Source organism: Podarcis cretensis (genome assembly GCF_951804945.1).
Source record: "Podarcis cretensis genome assembly, chromosome: 2".
Classification (NCBI taxonomy): domain Eukaryota; kingdom Metazoa; phylum Chordata; class Lepidosauria; order Squamata; family Lacertidae; genus Podarcis; species Podarcis cretensis.
The window spans coordinates 9,560,429-9,571,569 of NC_137171.1; the positions used below are offsets into that span (position 1 = coordinate 9,560,429).

Below are 11,141 nucleotides of genomic sequence, written 5' to 3' on the forward strand. Positions count from 1 at the left end.
AAGTGTGATAATCTCCTTCTTTGCAAGCTGATCTCTTTGGAGACTGTCGCAGAATCTGATGCTGACTTTTCCCTGGTTGGGCGAGAACCTGGCAGGCGGCCTCAAAAATCACTCTGGGTTTCAAAACTTGGCCTGAACGAGATAGCTGCTTCCACCACCACCCCTGTTCCTGATGTGTGGTGTGATGTGGAGATTTATATGCTAATCCATCACACACAACGTAAAAGCCAGGAGTAGATTGTCCCCCCCCCCCACATAATCTCTCTGCTGGGAACCTGCCTTTATGGCTCCTTGGGCCGATATTGGACTATAGATCTCCATCGAGCCGACAGGCCTTTCCAACCCGCAGGCCATGGGCCCGGCTAATGAAATCACAAGCTGGCACAATGACTTCAAATGTGCCTGAAATAAATTCGATTTGGAAAAATGAAGAAAGTCTGAAGTGAGCTGTTTATAGAAGGGGTCTGAACAAAATGGGCTGGCTTCTGGGAATGATCTAATCCAGTTAGGGCTGCGGAGGTGGCTCTGATGTGTTTGGAGAGGACAGGCATCTTGGCTTAAAGTTACAATTGGAAGGCGTATGGACAGGCAAGTTCAGTTCATGGGCGCCTGTCTCACCTCAGGACTAGCCAGATTTTCTGCCCGGTTTGAAACAGGTTGCCTAAAGGCTCATTTGGATGATCAGCAGTGATCGTCTTATAATTTGGACCAACAACTAACATTATTTTTGAAAGGTTACTTATCATGCATGTAAATTTTACGCAGGAGACCGAAGTGACAAGCAGTCCTTAAATTTCCACCTGAAAGCTACCACCTGCAGACCAGAACCACCCAAGGTGGATGGGGGAGCCACTCTAGTACTGCATCTCTATGATGCTCTGCCCTGTTCCCAAGGCAACTGTTTGTGACCAGCAGAGGAGACTGGTCCATTGTGACAAAGGAGGGACTGCCCCACCAACCTCAACCTGCCTTCAGCCAGCCCACATAGGACAAGCTACAATGGATGGACAGGACAAGACCATCACTTCTTCCCTTGCCCTTGTGTACTAATCTGTCTCTGCTAATGTACCCAGAACCTCCTTACGTAAGAATGCTGCAGTTCAGGGAAGGAGGATGGCGTCTCTACAAAGTATATTTTTGACATCATTGTTATGTGTTTGGCAGCCTTTCCCTTCCTTCTGAAAGGACTTCCTCAGCCCAATTCACTCTACTGAAACCTGCAAAAGGCACTCCGGCATAGAGTTGTGGAAAGTAGAAGCTTGAGAATTTTCCAGGGACAGTCCCAGATTTACAGAAGCCATCCCGGTTTTTTATTTGATCACGCAATGTCCCGCTTTTCCTTAGTACGTCCCTCTTATCATAGAAATGTCGGAGGGTATGGAGTTACGCGACCCCCGAGCCAAGGAGATAAGTAGCTTTGCGACCTTAAGAAGACATTCGAAGGCAGCTCTGTATAGCGAACTTTTTTTTAAAAAAAAAAAGTTTAATGTTTTATTATGTTTTATATATGTTGGAAGCTGCCCAGAGTGCCTGGGGCAACCCAGTCAGATGGGTGAGGGTATAATAAGACGTCCCTATTTTCATCGGAGAAATGTTGGGGAGAGCTAATGAACTAAAATAAACAAATTGCAAGGACGCAGGTGGCGCTGTGGGTTAAAGCCTCAGCGCCTAGGACTTGCCGATTGAAAGGTCGGCGGTTCGAATCCCTGCGGCGGGGTGCGCTCCCGCTGCTCGGTCCCAGCGCCTGCCAACCTAGCAGTTCGAAAGCACCTCCGGGTGCAAGTAGATAAATAGGGACCGCTTACAAGCGGGAAGGTAAACGGCGTTTCCGTGTGCGGCTCTGGCTCGCCAGAGCAGCGATGTCACGCTGGCCACGTGACCCGGAAGTGTCTCCGGACAGCGCTGGCCCCTGGCCTCTTAAGTGAGATGGGCGCACAACCCCAGAGTCTGTCAAGACTGGCCCGTACGGGCAGGGGTACCTTTACCTTTACCTTTTTACCAAGACAAACTCCACATTGACTGGATAGCCAAAGAGGAAGCTGTCTCCCTCCAACAGACACCTCAAGTCAACATTACTCCACTAGGTACGGTGCTTTGGAGGTTCTTTGGAGGCCGATCAAATCCATCTTTCTCTCATCATCTCCCCCTGTCCCACTTCACTGGTGGAGGCAGGGAGTCCAAGGCCTCAAGCCACATCTGAAATATGAAACCCATCTCCCTTTGTGTTGATTGTTGATTGGGTCAGGCCCCTCCAATGACCTCGGCCCTGTCAGGACTGCAAGACTAACAAATATAAACAGATGGAGTTTCTGCAGGTGGCAGCATCCCCTGGGATCTCCCAGGTAATCCTATTACCCATTCATTACCTGGGAGGCTCCCAGCAATGGACCCAGCTTGCTGCAATATCTGCTGCTGCTATTAAAAAAAAAAAAAAAAGACGAATCAGTCCCCACCGCCCACCCCTCCTTGCCATGAAGCTCTTCTGCTCAGTCTAAAAAGAATCAGCAAACTTTTTCAGCAGGGGTCCGGTCCACTGTCCCTCAGACCTTGTGGGGGGCCGGACTGTATTTTAAAGGTGAAAAAAATGAATGAATTCCCATGCCTCACAAATTACCCAGAGATGCCTTTTAAATAAAAGGACACATTCTACTTATGTAAAAACACCAGGCAGGCCCTACAAATAACCCAGAGATGCATTTTAAATAAAAGGACACATTCTGCTCATGTAAAAACACGCTGATTCCCAGACCGTCCGCAGGCCTCCGGGCCTTAGTTTGCCTACCCATGAACAAGAGTTTGGGGGAAAGAGAAGGAGGTGGAGCAGCTCTAAGGAAACCTTTGCTGGAGGCTGAGCTCAGAGGCAGATGTGCCAGTAAAAAGTAGCCATCCCATCCGCTCTACCAAGAGACTAAATGGAGGCCAGAATACAACACTGCTTGTGGCTCACTACCCTGACCAGTGAGAAGTTCTAGGCCAGGATGGCCTGCATTTGGTATACGGATGAGTGAATCTGTCAATGTCATTTTCTCTCAGTTTCTCATATTTCCCATTTTAACTTCCGTTCTTTACATTTCCATATCAGTTTGACATTTTTGTTTAAAGTACTGTACTCACGAGCATTTTAGTGCAAATTTATACTAATACACACATGCCCGTAGGCAACTTTGCCTACTGTACTGTACATATTTTTTGAAAATGCGCACATTTCTGTACACTTGGCTAGAGAATGGCATTTCAAAATACAGAGGAGTGCTTATTATGAGGGATGGCCACGCTTCATATTTTGCATATTGTTTCAAAAAGGAAACATTAGGTAGTCGTGGTGTTCTTTTCCTAAAAAAAGAGGTGCTGGAACTCACCATGTGCACCTCACTCGTTCTCTTATACAGTGGTACCTCGGGTTAAGTACTTAATTCATTCCGGAGGTCCGTACTTAACCTGAAACTGTTCTTAACCTGAAGCACCACTTTAGCTAATGGGGCCTCCTGCTGCCGCCACGCCGCCGGAGCACAATTTCTGTTCTCATCCTGAAGCAAAGTTCTTAACCTGAAGCACTATTTCTGGGTTAGCGGAGTCTGTAACCTGAAGCGTATGTAACCCGAGGTACCACTGTAATGACAAAGGTGCCCCCCTGAGAGGTGCCCAAACCGAGTTCTGGCTGAACAAAAGCCCTGGATAGCCTCATCATTAAGTGCAAACTGAATGGAATTTCTCCTCCATCCTAAATTTGGCTTCCTTTGGAGTTGAGCGAGAGAGAAGGATAGAGCGTACTCTGGAGACAACAGCGCCTTTGCAATATTTGCTTTGTGTACGTATAAAATAGAAGAGCATAAGTGGAGGCAAATATGAGCATAGTCCTATGAGTTCAGATTTCCTAGCGATACCTGCACCCAGAAGGTAATTTCAGCCATGTGTCCATGCCTGGGGTTGATTTAATGAACAAGAAAATATGCAGGTAAACTGAAATAGCTTTCTTCCCCACAGTCTGTATCCCTGGGCATTTCTCTCTCAGCTGGGCTCATTTTTTTTGTATTGGATCCCAAATAAATTGGAGTGTGGGGGTAGAAGAAGCATTTGATTGTAGGGGAGTGATCTGTCAGAGTAGAAGTCACCAGTGGGCATATTTGGAATTTGAGACAGTGGAGATGTACCATAACACAAAATGTCTGCTATAGGCAGGTGCGTAGCGTGGGTTGCTGCTGCCCGGGGTGGGGCAAGTGTTGTACCCCCCTCCCCGGGGGGACTGAGCAGCTATCAGTCCCTTTGCCACCCAGCATCTAATCAAGGGAGTCTGTTCTTGCAAACTAACAGTTAAGTTGTGGGCGAACACAGCAGACGACACAGCGATTTCTCCAGAGCAGCTCTTTACTTGTACGCTGGAAGAACTGAACAGCAAACAGCTCAGCCGGCCTGCTTTTATAGGCAGCTGGCTGTCAACATTGTAGCAACAACAACCCAGAGTTTCCCGCCTAAAATAACTGACGTGGACCTGAGTGAAAACTATCTACAGACCTGAGTGAAAACTATCTACAGTATCCCCCTGCTGGCCCAGGGTGAAACTTCACTACATAACACTAACTCCAACTTAGGAGCAGAGAAACGTGAAGCCAGGGACGCTGCTGTGCCGCCTCGCCCTCCTGCCTTGCAGTGAGGCGCTCTGGGCAACGCACGTGGCTCCAAAAGTGCTTTCCCACCTTCCTTTTCCTCCCTTCCTCCTCAGTGGGCAGCAGCAATGGCACCACCCTACTCCTCCCTCTCTTCTTCTCTGCCAACCCAGGGGCAGGGTGCGGGTGTCGGCATCCCTTCACCATCCACAAGCAGAAAGAAGGTGCCCCCACCAGGTTGCACCCCCTCAGAAATTTGAGCCTAGGGCCATGGCCCCTGCCCCCCCCATGCTATGTGCTATGTACTGAAGTTCTCACCCTGGGCCAGCAGGGGGATACTGTAGATAGTTTTCACTCAGGTCCGCATATGCAAATAAGTAAAGTTGAGTGATTGGATAGTTACAGAAAGTGGTTACTGTTGCTTTGTAGCTGAGCTCTATATAAGCAGGTTGGCTGAACCCTTCAGTTCAGTTCTGTTCTGGCCTGTGAATAAACAAGAGCTGTCTGAAGAATCGCTGTGTCGTCTGATATGTTCACCCACAACTTAACACTATGCCACTGGCTGTAGGAGCCTGTAGCAAGGCCAAGCCGGTACAAACATGAGTTGAGCAGGATGAGTTTCTCATGCACTATGGAATTTTCAGGGGATATTTAATGATACCTTCTGCGTACACCAAAGGAGATGCTGGCGGGAACAGTGTTGGCAGCCCCTGTCCTAGACAAAGGAGTGTTCAGCAACCCTGTAGCTCTTACAATTGGAGACCTGCTCCCTATTTATATATGATTGGGACAGAGCTGGCTTGGGAACATAGGAAAGCACCTTATACCAGGTGAAATTAGTTATCCATCAAGCCTAATATTGTCTACTCTGACTGGCAATCCTTCTCTCTAGGGCTTCAGGAGGAATTGTTCCCCCCCCCCCGCCACATCACCTTCGCTTGGTTTTTTCCTCTTTCCGCTGGAGACACCAGGAATTGAGCGACTTTCTGTATAAAAACATGTGCTCCGCTGCTTTGCTAAAATCCCTCCCCATGGTCAACAAGCTATAGGTTTAAATAAATGGGTCTACCGCCATCACAGCTAGTTTCATATTGAGGCTGAGATAATAACGGCTTGCCTTAAAGACCACCCAGTGTGTTCATGGCAGAGACTCGAACCAGGGACTTTGCTGGCTTGCAACTCATGGGCTTCGGCAGTGTGCTGACCTCCACTGCCGCCACCCCTCCTGTGATATTCTTGCCTGCGGGATTGAGCGAGGAGATGTGGGAGAGAGAAGGGTAAACCTTGAGGTAAAAAGCATAAACCTCTCTGCTTTCCTTCCACAGCTGAGCAATCCCAAAGTGAGCCTCACTCGAGCCTGCTGCTGCATCCTAATTGGAAATCTGCAGGGCAGCTGAATTCTTCTTAACCCTCAAAGTATGCAAAAACATCGTGCCTTCTGTAGCTTAACGTTTGCAAAATGAGAATGGGAGATGCCTATGAATTAACTTGCGCACCAGTCCTCTGAAATCTCCAGGTCTGAAGCCACCATTGGGGGGGGGGGTTCCGATGAATGCCCAAGTAGATGGACCATTAGATCTCTTGTGACATTTTTTTTTCTTTTCTCATGTGAAGCTAAGAAGGAGTTATCTTTGCCCGGATGCCAGTCTCTGTGGCCTCTTTGCAACGCCCACTTGGCCTGAAGGGGAAACTGTGGTCAGATTTCAACGTCACAAGTATTTGTGAGCGTCAAAGGACCATTGCAAGAGACAATGCAGCCAAACAGATGCTGCAAGCGTCCCTGTCCTAAACTGCCCCTTTTTTGGGGGGGGGGGAAGGGATGCTCGGTGCCCCCTTTTGGTAGGTAAAAGGACTGTGCCAATTCATCTTGGAACCTTCTGGACTCTGGCAGACCTCCTAGTTTATTCTGGCTTCTTAAGCTTCTAGTCTGGGCTGCATGGAAAGTTTTCCAAAATTCCTGGCTTGGAGTCTGTAAATGGAAGGGATTCCAGAATGCTCTAACAGAGATTCAAAACCTCTTCGCCGGATTCAGCTGCCTCTTTACAGCGATAGTTACTGCGCTTGGGCACATTTAGACTAGGAGTAATCATATTTTAATATGTAATAGTCATTTATCACTCATCTTATTCCAAACACTTGGGGCTAGCCAGAATAGATTTCAAACTTAATGTAAAGTATCCAGTTAAAATTCCATTAAATCAGCAAAATATGCTGATAACAGATGCTGCACTCTAGCATTTTAAAGAGAAAGGGAGATTGAGAGGGAGGGAGAGGGAGACAAACTGGGAACACTCCTTGTTCAAATCTCCCCTGAGCTATAAGCTCGGTGGATTGCCTTAGGCAAACTAATATCTCCATCTGCCCCATGGGGGTAATAATCCTTCTCAAACTTACAGGAATGACCTCACTCTTTTTATACATATTTATTTTATAATATAATAATTGTATACTGCTTTTCAACCGGAACGGTTCACAAAGCTGTTCAGAAAATCAGATTTATATTGTGACGATCCATTGCTGTCATTTGGATGGGTCCCACAAAGAATATTCGGGCTCTGGAGAAGATACTTTCTGAATCTTGTTATCCTGCTGACCTAAGAGAATCCCTGAGTTTAAACGAATTGTGAGCTTCTCAGCCATCTGTCTTCAGAATATGGGTGCTTTCAATAGTAGCAAGTAAATGTGGGCTGGTTTCCAACTGTCATGGCTCCTAGCTTTCCTTGAGCTCAGAGGTGTGAAGGCAAGGCAGGTTTTGGGGAAGGGCGTAGGCAGAAGTTGTGCTGGTTCCAAGGGTTAACCGTGTGGCGAGGTCTGAGTCCAGTCCAAAGCTGAGGGTGCAGTATGGAGGCTGTCCGTCAAAGCTGAAGCGGGGTCCAAGGCAGGGAGTTGGGTGAGGTCAGGAACTCTGGCAGAAGAGCAGGACAGGGTGCAGGCAGGAACAGGCTACCAACAATGTTGCTCCCGCAACCTGGGACTGGGGCTGGCTGGCTTTTATCTGCCCCGAGGCATAGGGCGGCCCCGGTCCACAGGTGACTCGCCTCTCCTGGCCAGAAGGCGAGCACTCCTCCTGCAGGAACTTAGTTCCCTCCGCCTCTCTGCCCTGAGCCTCTGCAGCTCAGGAGAGGCTGGAGGGTTACCGGACCCAGAGGCAACCTCAGCTTCCCCTGACGGGGCTGAGAGTGGAGCACCTGCAGGCAACGGGTCCTCCATCACCTGAGGATCCAGAGCAGACTCAGCTGGTGCCTGCACCTGAGGATCCAGCGCAGGTGAGGACCCTTCAGGCTCAAGCCCCAGCCCCGGCTCAGCTGGTTCTGGAGTCAGGGAATCCTGTGCAGGCTGGGATTCCTCAGGTTCAGCCTCCGAGTCCGAATCCCAGGCCATCACAGAAGTACTTCAAAGCCCTCTCCCCAGATATTCCTGCAACCACTGCAGCAGCTGCTATCCTGGGCAGAAGGTATTGACTGCTCCCAGCCCTTAGTGCTTTCCGACCAAATCCTGTTGGACAGGCCCAGCATCAGCATCCTGAGGAAACTGCTGGGGCCAGGCACCCCAGCAATGTTTAGGGTATTGGCTGAGGAAGCCAGCATGACTAAGCTGCTTCTGGCGAACCAGAGCAGCGCACAGAAACGCCATTTACCTTCCCGCCGGAGCAGTACCTATTTATCTATTTGCACTTTGACGTGCTTTCGAACTGCTAGGTTGGCAGGAGCAGGGACCGAGCAACGGGAGCTCATCCCGTCATGGGGATTTGAACTGCCGACCTTCTGATCGGCAAGCCCTAGGTTCTGTGGTTTAACCCACAGTGCCACCTGCATCCCTCATAGATATACGGCTTTTTTCAGCTGGAACTCACCAGAACTCAGTTCCGACAGCTCTCAGGTGGATGCCAATGCCATTATAAGAGAACAAGGGAGGTATTTATGGTGAGTTCTGGCACCTCTTTTTTTTAGAAATAGAAAATAACTTAAGTGGCATTGGGTATATTTTGCACTTTGACTTGAGAGGGCACTATCTGCTGCTTTAGCTCAGGCAGCAAAGTATCTTCCTATTGTTTTCACTTCAGGTGGATGTGGGCTCGCTAATGTCGAGGACCCCCTTTATCATGGGGTCTTTTCAAACATGTTCGGAGGGACAACCCTAAACACAAAACTCAAGTTTTATATTTCTGGTTTGATGGTAAAGGTAAAGGGACCCCTGACCATTAGGTCCCGTCATGGCCGACTCTGGGGTTGCGACGCTCATCTCACTGTATAGGCCGAGGGAGGCGGCGTACAGCTTCTGGGTCATGTGGCCAGCATGACTAAGCTGCTTCTGGCGAACCAGAGCAGCGCACAGAAACGCCGTTTACCTTCCTGCCGGAGGAGTACCTATTTATCTACTTGCACTTTGACGCTTTCGAACTGCTAGGTTGGCAGGAGCAGGGACCGAGCAACGGGACCTCACCCCGTTGCGGGGATTCGAACTGCTGACAGACCAAATAAGCCTTCTGACTTAAAAAGCAGAGACATCACCTTGCCAACAAAGGTCCCGTATAGTTAAAGCTATGGTTTTCCCAGTAGTGATGTACGGAAGTGAGAGTTGGATCATAAAGAAGGCTGATCGCCAAAGAATTGATGCTTTTGAATTATGGTGCTGGAGGAGACTCTTGAGAGTCCCATGGACTGCAAGAAGATCAAACCGATCCATTCTGAAAGAAATTAGCCTTGAGTGCTCACTGGAAGGATAGATCCTGAAACTGAGGCTCCAATACTTTGGCTGCCTCATGAGAAGAGAAGACTCCCTGGAAAAGACCCTGATGTTGGGAAAGATTGAGGGCACAAGGAGAAGGGGATGACAGAGGACGAGATGGTTGGATAGTGTTCTCGAAGCTACAAACATGAGTTTGACCAAACTGCGGGAGACAGTGGAAGACAGGAGTGCCTGGTGTGCTCTGGTCCATGGGGTCACGAAGAGTTGGACACGACTAAACGACTAAACAACAACAACAACAACAACAACAACAACAACAACATCACTTCTGAAGTAAATTGTTTCATTATGGAGTTACTTTTCCTAGAGACTCACCTGTTCAGGGGAGATAGCCTTTAGAAAACTCTCTCTGGAGTTTCTTTGCTCCATAGACAACTTGGCACATGAATGACACTGTAAATGTGGGTGCTTTCAGATTAGATAGCATGATAGGCTATAGCGTTGTGGTCAGCAACTGACAGATGGCAGGCCAAATGTGACCCACATATGATCACTAATTAGCTTCCCACTTCCAGGGACTAAAATGAACTTTTTTTTTTGCCCCAGAGATAACTCAAAGCTGGCTTCAGAATACTTCCAGAAATCACTCCCAGCATGTGTACCTTGGAGTTTCCTTCTGTCTTCGGCGATGGTCAGTGTGGCAGCCTGATGTTATCAGCTGCAACCAGCTATGGGTAGGCTAGCATAGTCAGACTGCGGGGGGAAATAGTGGGAGATGGGTATACATCCCTTGTGGTCACTTAAAGCCATCTCATATACATTATAGGAAAGAAGAAAGAAAAACACCCTCTGCAAAGGACCCATGCCCTGCTGCTTTTTGCGGCTCTGGTATAACATGTGATAATATCTCGCATATCTGCCCTGCGCAGAGATGCACAAGTTCGAAGCACACTGGGAGCTCCTGTATTTTGCTGCAGGAGCGATTAGTAGCTTCATCCACGTACAGGAAAAAGGCAACTCTAGGCAATATTCATATTACTCCTTCATAAAAACAGCTCAGCGGAAAAAAAGCTGCATGTCACAGCAACCTCAAAACAGACAGCTTCTATAGTATTTTACTGCTCTTTTTGATGGCCTCATTTTTTTTTTGTTTTGAAATGAGCAGGTACACCGGAATCACAAAATATGGAAAATCACCGTGTTTCATAGCGCGAAACTAGAGCTGAGTCAAAAGCCACTTGCCTCATGGTGTGTTTGTTTTGGTGCACATCTGAAAGCACCTCCTGTTTTTGGCGATTTTCTCTACTTGTTCCATGCTAACATACTCATATTGTTCCATCAGTGTTCTTCCCTACACCATTCTCTTTCCCCCGCTATTTGTCATCCAAAGCCTTTGCCATAGACAAAGTGTGTGCATTTTTATAAATCTACTGTACTGAATTTTCACAATGTAACACTTAACAAACAGTAAACTTGAGTGCATCTCACTGAGTTACACTTTCTGGACTTGCATACTTTTGCTGATGAGGTCAGAATGCTTCATCTGATAACATCACAAACACTCATGTTTTAAAAAAATCTAAAAATCACATGGGTCACCACAGCCAATCAGGTTAAACAGCAGTGTGGGCAAATGAGGCTTACAAGAGGAAGGAAAATGGCACCAAGATAGAAGCAGCTGTTGCCAGGGAACAAATCTGGGCAATGGATGTCAGGTGTGCAAGCCTGAGGACAGTTGAGTATCCAGTGAAGACATGGTAAACAGGTGGGCAAGCAGGAAGAAGTCTCTGTGCAGGTAAGTCTGGAGACTCAGCAACAAAACATGCTATCCTCCCTCCTCGGCAATAA

General features: G+C 48.0%; 1 long non-coding RNA gene across 1 annotated transcript; it reads left to right on the forward strand.

Annotated features, from left to right (window-relative positions):
- The first annotated feature begins 905 nt into the window (after window positions 1–905).
- On the forward strand, window positions 906–7,225 carry LOC307210784. Its single transcript, XR_013836108.1, has 3 exons — window positions 906–1,129; window positions 2,004–2,084; window positions 5,930–7,225. It is a non-coding gene; the product is annotated as an uncharacterized lncRNA (long non-coding RNA).
- The last annotated feature ends 3,916 nt before the right edge of the window (window positions 7,226–11,141 follow it).